The following is a 13,523-nucleotide window of genomic DNA, read 5'->3' on the forward strand; positions in this document are numbered from 1 at the left end:
TTCTGTTTCTGCCTCTTTCCTCTAAATATGACTTCTTTCTTCCCTGGGATATTCAACTTAACTTTCTTCCCCTTACAGTCTATTTGAGCATCATTGCTAGATAGCCAGTCCATTCCCAAAATTACATCAAACTCCCCTAATTTAAAAGGAATCAGATCAACACTAAAAGATTTTTCCCCTATGCCTAACTCACACGCGGGGTGAATCTGGTTAACAGGAATAATTTCATGGTTGGCTATTTCCACTTGTAAGAGTTTTATCAAGGATTCAGCCTTAAGTCTTAATTTATGCGCAAAGTCCTTCGATATAAAAGATTTAGTTGCTCCAGATTCAAATAAAACATTTAAACTGATTGAATTTAGAGAAAGGGTACCTGCTATCACATCTGAATCTTTTATAGCATCTTGGACTGTCATGTTGAAAGTCCTCGCAGTAGGTGGCTTATTAGAAGCAGCTCTGCTTGCTCCTGAAGCTGCTGGTTTGTTCATTGGGCATTCCCTCTTCCAATGACCCGGGCGTCCGGACTGATGACAAGTGGTGGTTGGAATTACAACAGGGGTTGATGAAGGACACTTAGTTGAATAGTGACCCTCTCGACCACACTTAAAGCAGGTTACTAGCTTTCCTTTACACTCCCCAGTATGCATCCTTCCACAAGTGTTACAGGCTGGCAATGGGGGTCGAGACTGGTTGGAAAAGGACATTCTTGACTTCTAGCCGTTCTGACTCACATTCACACTCATTAGCCGCTTAAACCCAGTGCTCTTTCCCGGTAGGGACACTGCTCCTCTATTAAATCTAGTTGGGAGGCTCCATTCTGCGGAACCTCCACCCATGCTCATACTTTTCTTCTTTATTCCCTTCTTCTCTCTTTCTTTCTGCATCTGTTCACTTCCGGCTTCTATAATTGTTGCCTTTTGCACCAGAGTGGCATAATCAGTAAGCTCAAGGATTGCCACCCTATTCTGAATCCATGGTTTCAATCCCTGCTGAAACCTCCTAGCTTTCTTTTCCTCGGTGCTCACAAACTCCGGCACAAACCTTGATAACTTAGTAAATTTTGCTCCGTACTCTGCCACAGATAAATTATTCTGCTTTAGCTCCAAGAACTTGAGCTCCATCTGGTTCTCCATAAACCTCGGGAAATATTTTCCCAAAAACAACTGACTGAACCTCTCCCAGGTTATGATAGCATCGGTCTCCATGTTTTTCTTGGCCTCCCACCAGTAGTTGGCCTCTCCTTTCAGAAGGTAGGTAGCAAATACAGTCTTCTGTGCCTCATCGGTACTCAGAATCTCAAAGGATTTCTCCATTTCCTTTAGCCATGCCTTTGCCTCAACTGGGTCGGCTGATCCGTGGAACTCAGGGGGCTTAAGGGACTTAAAAGCCCTGAAAGAGTTTGCCACAGCATTGTTATTTCCTTGAGGGGGTGGGTTGGGTTGACGTTCCAAGTTCTGCCTTAGTAGTTGCATGAACTGTCTCATGGGATCCATGCCTGGGTTTGGTACTGGTTGTTCAACCTCAGTTTCTCCTTCTTCAGCCTCTATCTCAAATCCTTCAACATCATATGTTTCCTCCTCCTCTTCATACAGGGAGTCATCCTGTTCAACATAATCCTCATCTTCCTCTTCACTGTGTTCTTGGTTCCTACCATCCTGGTTATGGCTTCCCTGGTCCTCAGATCCAGGGTTCGCCCTAGTTCCAATCTTTCTTGGCGGCATGATACTGATAATTTTTTTTTTGGGAAATTCAACGTTAGGTCACAATCATACATAAAATTATGCCTTGCACAATTTCTATAATGGGGAGAATGTATCTCGCAATTCTATTATATTATGACAGTTCTAATAAGAAGTGCAGTAATAATAACGATAAAAACAGTGATCTCGTCACTAAGGAACTGAACTGAAAGGAAACAAATATATACATAATGCGAGAAATACATAGTTTGATTTGGTCAAAAGTACAACAGTTCTACAGCCATCTGCCCAAAAGTGATACACAAGAGTCTATCTGTCTAGTCAGAGTAAGGGATGCTATATACAAGTCAACTATCCCGGAAAATTGGCTCTTACTATGGCCTCGACTAACTAGACGACTAGACTACCCCATCACTGGTCCTGAATCACACACCGGAGCGGGTCAGCTCCTACACCCTTTCCATCGCACGACAGAAAATGTAGTCAGCCTGCCTCCTAGAGATCCTGCCATGCCTGTCCCCCTGGAGTGATCAGAGTCTCGCACGGGCCGTAAGCTCTATCCCATTCAGCTCCCTCCTCAGGGATCGGGGTATGGTAGCTCTGGCCTCATAAGCTCGGGCACGCCGACCAGTCCTCTCCACCTCCAACTCCCTCCTGACCTCATCCAGCCGGGCCTCAGCAACAGCCACTTGAGTCCTCAGTACATCCTGAACATAGTCGTGAGCTAACAAAGACTGCCTATGGGCAGGGTCGAGAGGTGGTGAATCCGGAGCCGCTGGGGGTGCCTCCTCGGTCTGCCTAGGCTCGGGAGTATTGGTCTCAGAGCCGTCATCATAGGGTGTCCAAGATAGTGGTGGAGGGGTAGGAGCTCTGACCACCGGGAGTGAGGGTAAAGAGGTACCAGTGTACTCTACCATAGCTCAGACATGCTCCTCAACTACTAGTATCTCATCCGGGTCCTCCTCATCTTAACTCGCAATAACCTCCGTCTCTAACGCCTCTGAGGGGTCCTCCTCCTCCTCCTCCTCCTCCATCTCAAGCTCCTCTTGATCCTCGGCATCTAGCAGTGCCTCATCATGCTCACGCTCAAACAACTCTGGATCCTCTATCTCATGTGCCTACACATTAAACGAGCTAAGTTACTGTCATGATACTTATAAGGGTTCCTGTAAGGGTTTTAACTGTCAGTGCTACTTTAAGTAGTCCGACTATGAACTTGGCAAGAGTTCTTATTATCTTTGTGAGTTTATTATTATATCGTCGCATCATCTCTGAGGTTTATAACGCTTAGCTCTGATACCATTTCTGTAACACCCCCAGATCCGGGGTCGGGGATCCGGATCGTCACGGTCTTTCTTTCCACAATATCACTTAACTTAATTAATAATAAATAACCTCATACTGTGACCCCACACTAACACACACCACAACACGTTATAGTCTCAGACATGAAATTTAAATAAGTACAAGTCCTTGAATCCACAATTTAAAAGTTATTACAACCCAAAATGATTACTTGATAAGTTTACAGTTAATTGCCATTATCTTCCACAAGTTATAATTATACATAATTGATTCCCAAAAGTAGAATGCCTGATCTACAAATAGATCTACCTCTGCAGCTATAGCAGCTACGATATCAACGGGAAGACGCGGGACGCTTCCCACACGCTTGCGCTGGGTCTGCTTGAGTCTGGCCATCTTTCCTAACTGTTGTTGTGTGATGAAGAAATGAAGCAAGAGTGAGCATTACAGCTCGCAATATAATATATAGTGTAAACAATAATTCAAGTATCTAAATGGATAACTTACTAGAAACCTTTATCAAGTGTAAGGTAATTACTTACTGGATATAAGCTTAAAGGAAGATGAAGTTACCAATTACTTCACTATACTTATATCATTTTAGAAAACTACTTGAACTACCACTGTTCAAAGTATAATAGGTTTCAAAAGGTCATCCTATAGATGAGACCACAAGTTAAGACTTGAATAGATTCAATCTTTGAAATATTATTGAATGAAGTGAAGTTACGAGATACTTTATTTAGTCCCGATATATATATCCACATATATATCTCTTATACATTTCCTGGAAACCTCTGTTATGTAAAGTATGAACAGAGTTTGTAATATCTAATGAATTTTGGAAATAAAAGAATTTTGGCATAAACCTGATATCTTGCTAATCAGGCAAAGATACCAATAAATAACCTTTTCTACTAGTAGATGGACAAATTCCCCACTGATCATCACCCTGGCCGCAATAGGATCTTATACTGGACTGCCACTCAGCCACTTACGCATTTGATGGACTCGCACTGAGCCAATTACACTTTAATGGACGCCCACTGAGCCCATGTTGCTTATGCCGACTCAATAGATGGACTTACTTCCCGAACGTTGGGTAAGTAATCAATTCATTTATCAAAACTGCAACCTCGTTGCGAATATAAAATACACCACAGAGCCGGATCCCTCAGGTTTTGAGCGAGTATTTAAATCCCCTTTGAAAGGATGATCTTAAATATAAAAATGAGTTTTGGGATCCGCTCTAACTTTTAAAATCATTTTGAAGACTCAAAAACATTTTTAAGAATGCTTGGAGTAATGCTGATTTAATGAAATAAATCAGTCCCGATATATTAGAAAATATCTGAATATTATTATTTAAATAATATTTCCATAAGGATAATCTCTATATAAATAATTTGAAGTAGAAGTTTTAAAACTCATACTTGAAATGAACAATAAATAACCAAAGGTATACTTATACGAAGTACAATCTTTATTTGAATAATCGAAAATAAGTTTGATTATCGAAACATTATTATTTAATAAAATAAATAATATTATTTAGTAAATAAGCGGAGTCATAAGTCCTCAAATGAATATTCAAAATAATATTCATTAAATAGAATAAACAGAGACATAAGTCCTCGAATGAATATTCAAGATAATATTCATTAAATAAAATAAACCGAGTCATAAGTCCTCGAATGAATATTCAAAGTAATATTCATTAATAAAAATAAAGTTATCGAATAAACCTTATTCGATTAATAGTTTTGAAAACTATATATATATATATAATATACTCGGGAACATCGACTCCCGGTTTTAGAAAATGTTCGCCTTTGGGTCCCCTATACTAAGGGTATACGCAACTACTGCTTATCTCTAGCATAGGTATTATGCAATTATAAGCATTGGAATCAACAGATAGATATCAAGATTACGAAACAGACATGCATATAAACCATATCAGCATGCTCCAATATATCGTACGATTTGCTAACTAACCATCATGCATCTATCACAAGATAATGCATATACATATATACATCACAACAACAGTGTAACAGGTAGAAAACTTGCCTGAGCGACTGGGGGTGATAAAAGGCTTGGGATGAGTCTGGTAACCTATAAACAACATATAAGTTGGAATTAAACCAAAGTTACTTAAGAATCTATAATTTAACCAATTAGACCCTAACGTTCGATTTTGTGCTTAACGATTCACTTAAGTCGCTCGAGTACCCTCAGCTCCACCATTTTTAATAAATTAACCATTAAGAGTTTTAAGGCGATTCTTTCGCGAGTACCCTACCAACTGCCTAATACAGTTTACATAATTGTTTTATACTCCAATTAGTCATTTAAGGGCCTTAACCAAGGTTTCAGAGTAAGGCGAGGGGTAATGGTTCGGTCGCGAAACGCCGTTACTTAAAACAGTCGTTTCTCCTAAACCGTATATCGGATTCAAGCGAACCACATACCAAAACAAAGCTCGTAACATGAACTATCTAGTCATGGAAATGGTCAAAACCTAACAGTGAGTTCACTGGTCCTGATGTTAAGGACAAAAACAGTATAAAGTAAATCGGGCATTACGACGGCTATGTTTACGCGATTACCAAATTTTATACTACTCCAAATCAATCCACAATCAACCCACAATCATTATTACAACCAAACTCCATCCATACACTACTACAACAGCTCCAACATCTCAAGATTTCCAATTTATACTACTTCTCAATCATGAACTAAGAGCTTACTTAAGTTCATTAACTAATAATCAAGATTTACAACTCCAAAAACATCACAAAACCAACCAATCTCTAAATACACAATAATCATGCCTCTCATGAACTATACTACTCATAACAAGCTCTTAACATTCAATAATAATGCTAGGTTAAGAGATTATACCTTCCTTGAGAGTAGGAGTAACTAATGAGCTTGAAACAACCTTGGAAAATCCATAGTAAAGCTTTATCTAAACAAAAACACAAGATCAAACTTTCAAGTTCTTGAAAAACACTATTCACTCTCTTCTTCCATGAATTATTGGAAGAGATTGTGAAGGAATTTGAAGCTTAGATTCATAGGATATCTACATCTATGTACAAGGAACCTTAGATAATTACCTCACTAATTAATAAGGCTTGGAACTTGAATTTGAATTTTTTCTTCTTTGAAAAAGAGATGAAGCCGAGAGCTTCTTGTTGGAAAGGTGAAGTCAACTTTTTGTTTTATGTTTTTGATTTGTTTTGCTTGGTTGTTTTGTTTTTGTTTTGCTTAATTAACCTTTTAACCATGGTAAAATTTGTGTGGCTTGTAATCAACCAACAATTCCTTCCCTTTTGGTCATGCTTATGTCATCCTCCTATGTTATCTTCCCACACTTGTCCTCTTCTTGTTCGTGTGATGACATCATCATCACTAACCTCTTTGATTAAATCCTAATTACTTGGCTAATGATCGCTGATCTGTTATACGGTTCGCTTAACTTTCGTTTTCGTTTATCGTTTGAAGGATCATACCCGGGATCTTATTACTTGGGTTCCCTTAACCTTTCTCAGTACATTATATTCCTTTTATGATCCTCTCTTATAATCCTTGAATTTAAATCATTTTTATCCTGTTACCTTATACTCAATTCTTTCAGTATCTGTTGGATTTTCGGGAAAAATCAAAGTGTTCAAATTTGGATTCTGACGATCTTTACATACACTTATATACCATATAGAGTACTAATAGGATCTCAGAATAACAATAAAAGAACCTCTACAAAGTGAGGTATGAAAAGTTTCTTTATTCAACATAATCAGCAAAATCACTATTCATAAGGGTTACAAAAAGTCCAAAATTTTGGGGTTATTACACCCACCAATAGGTGGCCTCAATTTTCAAATAATAACTTGCAAACTCAACCTTTTGTTCTTCCTTTACCTTAACTAAAGCAAACACCTTCTCTATTTCCTTTAGCCAAACATTCGCTTCAATTGGATCTAAGGAACCCTTGGATTCTGGTGGGTTCACCGCCTGGAAAGTTTTGAAAGTTACCTGGGGGTTGGTCTGTATTTGTTGTTGTTGAGTCAGGTGAACTATTTGTTGAGCCAAGATTTGAAGAATCTGGGCTACTGCTGGGTTTATGGGTCATGGGTTTGCATTCTGGTTGGTATCATCTTGGTTGTTATTGTTGTTGGTTTCTTCATTCTAGGTGTTGGTGCGGGTATTTCTTCAGGGAGGCATTTTCTGTAAAGAATTAAACACCTTATTTAGCTTTTAAATCAAATCCTTTGCATAAAAGAAAAGTTTTATAAAACATAAATATCTCTTTTTGAAAACAGTTGTAACAGTTGAACTAAGTAAATTGCATGCTTCTTTAAAGAATGTAAACAGTTAAAGGGGTAGGGTACATGGTATCACAGGTGGCATAACTGGTGCAATAAATAAGGTATAGTAAAACAGGTGCAGTAATGTAAATGACAATGCTGGAAAGGAAAAAGGTACTGATATATATAGATCAAAAGTTTTGGGTAGTACAAGTGTTAAAACGCTTCAAAAGTAAAAGCAAAAGGGTACAACAAACCTACTCACTAGTCAGCATATCTAGTCTATAAATACAACCCAAAAGTCTACTGATACATACTACACACTACTGTACATACTAAACAACCACAACATCACTGCTCAGCATCTCCATCTCTATGCCTCTGGCTCTAACTCCAAGGAAACTCTGGTCCCCCTAGCCTCTCAAGATCCTCCATCACATCACTAGCCCATCCCATAAATGCATCAGGGCCAGCTAATGTAGCTCCATGTAGCCTGGCCTCAAGAATCCTGTGTGTCACATGGATCTCCTCTCGGAGCTCCCTCACACTACGATCAACATCTGTAGTCCTGATGATATGTCGTAGCTCTCGGATCTGTGCCAACAAGGAATCACTGATAAGTGGCATTTTATACCACTTAGAACGTCTTATAATAGCTTAAATTGGTGTCTTGAAATCAAGTATTTTGTGTATTTGATGCGTTTTTCTAGTGTTTGTGCATTTCAGGGTATTACTTGCATTTGTGGAGAGATTTCATCAAGAATAAGCCTTGGCATGTGTTTGGAATTGCGCGTGGGAAGATAGGAGCAGAATGTAGCAAAGAACGGGAGCAAAAACAGAGCATTTTCCAGAAGGGGTCTGAGCGCCCGCTCAGATCTGCTGAGCGACCGCTAAGGAAGCTGAGCGCCCGCTCAAGAATACTGAGAGTCCGCTCAGGGACGGAAATTTAAAATAATTATTTTAGACTCCTAATTCTGTTGAGCTTCCAACTTCTGAGATAGCTGGGTTTTGTGGGACTCCTATATAAGAAGTTTTCAGAGACGTTTCACGTGTGTTGAATCGTAGTATCAATCAAGGAGCGAGGAAATAAGGAAGAAGATCGTTTTAGCACATCGCAACGAAGAGGAAGCATATTTTCTTGTGATTCTTTATTTCGTTGTAACGTTGGATGCTAGTTTTCTTTGCTTTGAACCTATTTACTCTTATGACGTACTCTGGTTTAATATAAGTAGTTTTAGTTATTATTCTCGTGTGTTATTATCATGTTTTTATATGAACCCATGGTGACGATGAGTTCTATCATGGGCTAATCGTGATCATAGGGTCATAACGGATTTACTATGGAATTCTTTAGTTAGTTGTTTAATACCTTAGTGTGTGATGATTGTATGATATCTAGTATTGGTTGTGCTTATTCATCTTATGTGCGTCACGAACATATAAGATAGGGTGTTAATCTCTTGTGAAGTGACGGTGGATCTTGAGGTTTAGAACTTGCCATGCTAGCATAGGTTCATGTATGTGTATGCATGATTAGTGGGTATCTCTAACCGTTTTACTTGCCCTGTGTAATCATAAGGAATAACTTGTGCTTAAATCGTTATGTTGTCAAATTCTGTAGACATATAGGGTCTCAAATAATTGATACCTATTCAACTTCTGTCTTAATTGTGGATGCTTGGTAGAATGGTATTAGTACAATGAAAGTTGGCTTTTATCAGTTTCGTGTTGTTCGATTAATATCATCACCGTTACATGCTAAGGGTAATAACAATAACTATTGAAGGAAGTAGTAATGAAGTTGTGATCTCATGTGTGTTTTAATATTGTTAATTCAAGTGTCAATTAAGTGCTTAATTCTCGTAGTTAATTGTAGTTAATAATTAGTTAATCAAATCTAAGTGTTATCGTCATGACATTGAGAAGTAATTATAAATTGGTGAGTGAGTGTTAATTGAACATAATTAGCCTGATTCTCTGTGGGAACGAATTAGAAAGTATTCTATATTACTTGCAAACGCGTATACTTGCGTGTATTATTAGCGCGTGTTTTTCCCCTAACAAGTTTTTGGCGCCGCTGCCGGGGACTCGGCGTATTTGTTTAGTTTATGTACTTACCATCAGTGGTCATTATGACTCATTGATTAAGACTTGTTACTTATTATTTCCGGTTGTGTTTCAGGTACTTTAACGAGCGTTTATGCAAACACATTCTCGTACTCGCAAAAGGACTTTAGATACGACTGAGGAGACAAACGAAGTTCTTGGTATTCTGGAGAAGATTGATTTTGAAGATTCGGATACAGAAACTGAGCAGAAAGAACCAGTAATCATGGGTGATCGTATAGTTCCGGCATATCCAGCTCTTATGGACTTTTCTCGGCCTAAAATTGATGACATTTAGTCAAGCATCCTTCACCCGGCTATTCAGGCTAACACTTTTGAAATCAAGCCGGGCACTATTTAGATGGTGCAGAATTCTGTTTCTTTTGGAGGTGCTCCGACTGAAGACCCCAACATGCACATCAGGAATTTTTTCGAGATTTGTAGTACTTTCAAATATAATGGTGTGACTGATGAGGCTATCAAGCTGAGGCTTTTCCCATTCTCTCTGAGGGATAAAGCTAAGGACTGGTTATATTCTGAACCAGCTGGGTCCATCACCACTTGGAAAGATCTTACACAGAAGTTTCTGGTGAAGTTCTATCCAATGGCGAAGACTGCGGCTATGAGGAGTGCTCTTACTCAGTTTGCGCAGCAACCTACAGAATCCATGTGCGAAGCTTGGGAGCGCTACAAGGAGATGTTGAGAAAGTGTCCACATCATGGTATGCCTGATTGGATGGTGATCACTGGTTTCTATAATGGTTTGGGGGCCCAATCTCGGCCCATGATCGATGCAGCAGCTGGAGGCGCCTTGTGGGCCAAAAGCTATACTGAGGCTTATAATCTTATTGAGACTATGGCTGCAAATGAGCATCAAAACCCAACTCAACGGATGATGCATGGGAAGGTAGCAGGTATTCTGGAAGTTGATGCAGCTACAGCTATTGCAGCGCAGCTCCAAGCACTGTCTATGAAGGTCGATTCTTTAGCCACCTATGGAGTCAATCAGATAACTATGGTCTGTGAGCTTTGTGCAGGATCTCATGCTACGAATCAGTGTTCTCTTGTTAATGAATCTGTTCAGTATGTGAACAATTATCAGCGACCGCAGCAGCCTGTGCCAGCTACTTATCATCCTAACAACGGAAATCATCCAAATTTCAGGTGAAGTAATAATCAGAATGTTATTCAGCAATCATATCAGCAAGGCGTAAGTAAACAGTTTAATCCACCTGGATTCCAGCAACCACAACATTATGCTCAAAGGCAATCATATCCTCAACAAGGAGGTGCAGCTCCACCTTCTAGTGCTAATTTTGAGGAACTCAAGCTGTTGTACAAAAGTCAGGCTGTTTCTATCAAGAAGTTGGAAAATCAAATCGGTCAAATAGCCAATGCAGTGCTCAATCATCAACCTGGAACACTTCCCAGTGATACTGAAGTGCCAGGCAGAAAGGAAGCTAAAGAGCAAGTCAAGGCTATTACCTTAAGGAATGGAAAAGTTGCTGATGCTGAAAAAGCAAATGACGGAGAAGCTGAAGTTGGTGATGAAGAAGATAAGCAAAAGGAGAAAGCGGTGGAACCAAGGAAGACTACTGTTGAACACACTCTTCCTGAGGGTAATACAGGGGAGAAACAACTCTATCCTCCACCATCTTTCCCTAAGAGATTACAATAACAAAAGATAGATAAGCAGTTTGGTAAGTTTCTGGAGGTGTTCAAGAAACTTCACATCAATATACCTTTCGTTGAGGCTCTGGAGCAAATGCCTAGTTATGCGAAATTTATGAAGAATATTCTTTCAAGGAAGGTGAAACTGGATGACCTTGAGACCGTTGCTCTAACGGAAGAGTGCAGTGTTGTGCTGCAACAAAAATTACCTCCAAAGCTTAAAGATCCAGGTAGCTTCACCATTTCTTGCACCATCGGCAAGTTGTCTTTTGACAAGTGCCTGTGTGATTTGGGAGCAAGCATCAATCTGATGCCATTTTCTAGCTTCAAAAAGTTAAATTTGCCTGATCCAAAGCCCACCTACATGTCTCTACAATTGGCTGATCATTTTATTACATACCCACGAGGCATAGTGGAGGATGTGCTAGTAAAGGTGGATAAGCTCTTCTTTCCTGCAGACTTTGTTATTCTGGATTTCGAGGAAGATAAGAAGATTCCCATCATTTTGGGGAGACCTTTCTTGGCTACAGGCTGTACCTTGATAGATGTGCAGAAAGGTGAACTTACTATGAGGGTGCAGGATCAGGATGTGACATTTAATATATTCAAAGTGATGAAATTCCCTATAGAAGATGATGAATGCTTAAAAGTGGATTTGATTGATTCTGTGGTTACTTCAGAACTTGATCATATGCTAATGTCTGATGCATTAGAGAAAGCCTTCGTGGGGGACTTTGATAGTGATGATGAGGATGGCAATGAGCAACTACAATATCTAAATGCTTGTCCTTGGAGGCGAAAGCTAGACATACCATTTGAATCTCTTGGTACTTCTGACCTCAAAAATGCTGAAGGAAAGCTCAAACCATCTATTGAAGAAACACCTACCTTGGAGCTTAAACCATTGCTTGAAGACTTGAGGTATGCTTTTTTAGGTGATGCATCTAGTTTACCTGTTATTATTGCATCTGACCTTTTAGGTAGTGACGAGGACAAGCTCTTGAGGACCTTGAGAGAATTCAAATCGGCTATCGGATGGACTATAGCAGACATCAAGGGGATCAGCCCTTCATACTGCATGCATAAAATTCTGTTAGAGGGGGGTAGTAAGCCGACTGTTGAGCAACAGCGAAGACTTAATCCTATCATGAAAGAAGTGGTGAAGAAAGAAATTCTGAAGTGGCTAGATGCAGGAATCATTTATCCTATTTCTGACAGTTCTTGGGTGAGCCCCGTGCAATATGTGCCTAAGAAACTTTGGTAGCAAATGAGAAGAACGAGCTCATCCCCACTCGAACAGTCACATGATGGAGGGTATGCATGGACTATAGAAAGTTGAACAAGGCCACAAGGAAGGATCACTTCCCTCTTCCATTTATTGATCAGATGCTTGACACGTTGGCCGGTCATGAGTATTATTGTATTCTGGATGGCTATTCGGGGTATAATCAGATATGTATTGCACCAGAGGATCAAGAAAAGACTACCTTCACTTGTCCATTTGGCACGTTTGCTTTTCACAGAGTTTCGTCTGGCTTATGTGGCACACCTGCCACTTTCCAGAGATGTATGATGGCTATATTCTCTGATATGATTGGGAATAATGTCGAGGTGTTCATGGACGACTTCTCCGTCTTTGGACATTCGTATGATGAATGTTTGAATAATCTTCGTGCGGTGCTCAAAAGGTGTGTGGAAACTAATTTGGTGCTCAATTCAGAAAAATGTCACTTTATGGTGTGTGAAGGCATTATTCTTGGGCATAAGATCTCTGGCAAGGGTCTTGAGGTGGACAAAGCCAAGGTGGGAGTCATTGAAAATCTTCCACCACCTATTTCTGTGAAAGGAATCCGTAGTTTTCTTGGTCATTCGGGGTTTTATCGGCATTTCATCAAGGACTTTTCGAAGATATCTAAGTCGTTGTGCAACTTGCTTGAGAAGGATGTGCCTTTCAAATTTGATGATGAATGTTTGACGGCATTCGAGACTCTCAAGAAGAGTTTGATAACTGCACCAGTTATTACAGCACCTGATTGGACAGAGCCTTTTGAGATGATGTGTGATGCAAGTGATTATGCGGTGGGCGCAGTTCTTGGGCAACGCAAGAATAATCTCTTTCATGTGGTCTACTACGCAAGTAAGACTTTAAATGGAACTCAAATGAACTACACCACTACTGAGAAGGAGCTCTTGGCTATAGTCTTTGGTTTTTAAAAATTTCAATCTTATTTGCTTGGGACAAAAGTGACAGTGTTCACTGATCATGCGGCCATTCGCTATTTGTTTTCCAAGAAGGATTCGAAGCCTAGACTCATTCGTTGGGTACTCTTGCTAAAGGAATTTGAGTTAGAGATCAAGGATCGAAAAGGTACTGAGAATCAAGAGCTGACCATCCCTCTAGATTGGAGAATCCCGAGTCTAC

General features: G+C 39.7%; 1 non-coding gene across 1 annotated transcript; it reads right to left on the reverse strand.

Moving 5' to 3' along the window:
* Positions 1-10,049: 10,049 nt before the first annotated feature.
* Positions 10,050-10,156, reverse strand: LOC141722538 (small nucleolar RNA R71). The gene has a single exon (XR_012575554.1). It is a non-coding gene; the product is annotated as a small nucleolar RNA R71 (small nucleolar RNA).
* Between the last annotated feature and the right edge of the window lie 3,367 nt (positions 10,157-13,523).

The sequence above is a fragment of the Apium graveolens genome, chromosome 4 (assembly GCF_009905375.1).
Source record: "Apium graveolens cultivar Ventura chromosome 4, ASM990537v1, whole genome shotgun sequence".
NCBI classification, from domain to species: Eukaryota; Viridiplantae; Streptophyta; class Magnoliopsida; order Apiales; family Apiaceae; genus Apium; species Apium graveolens.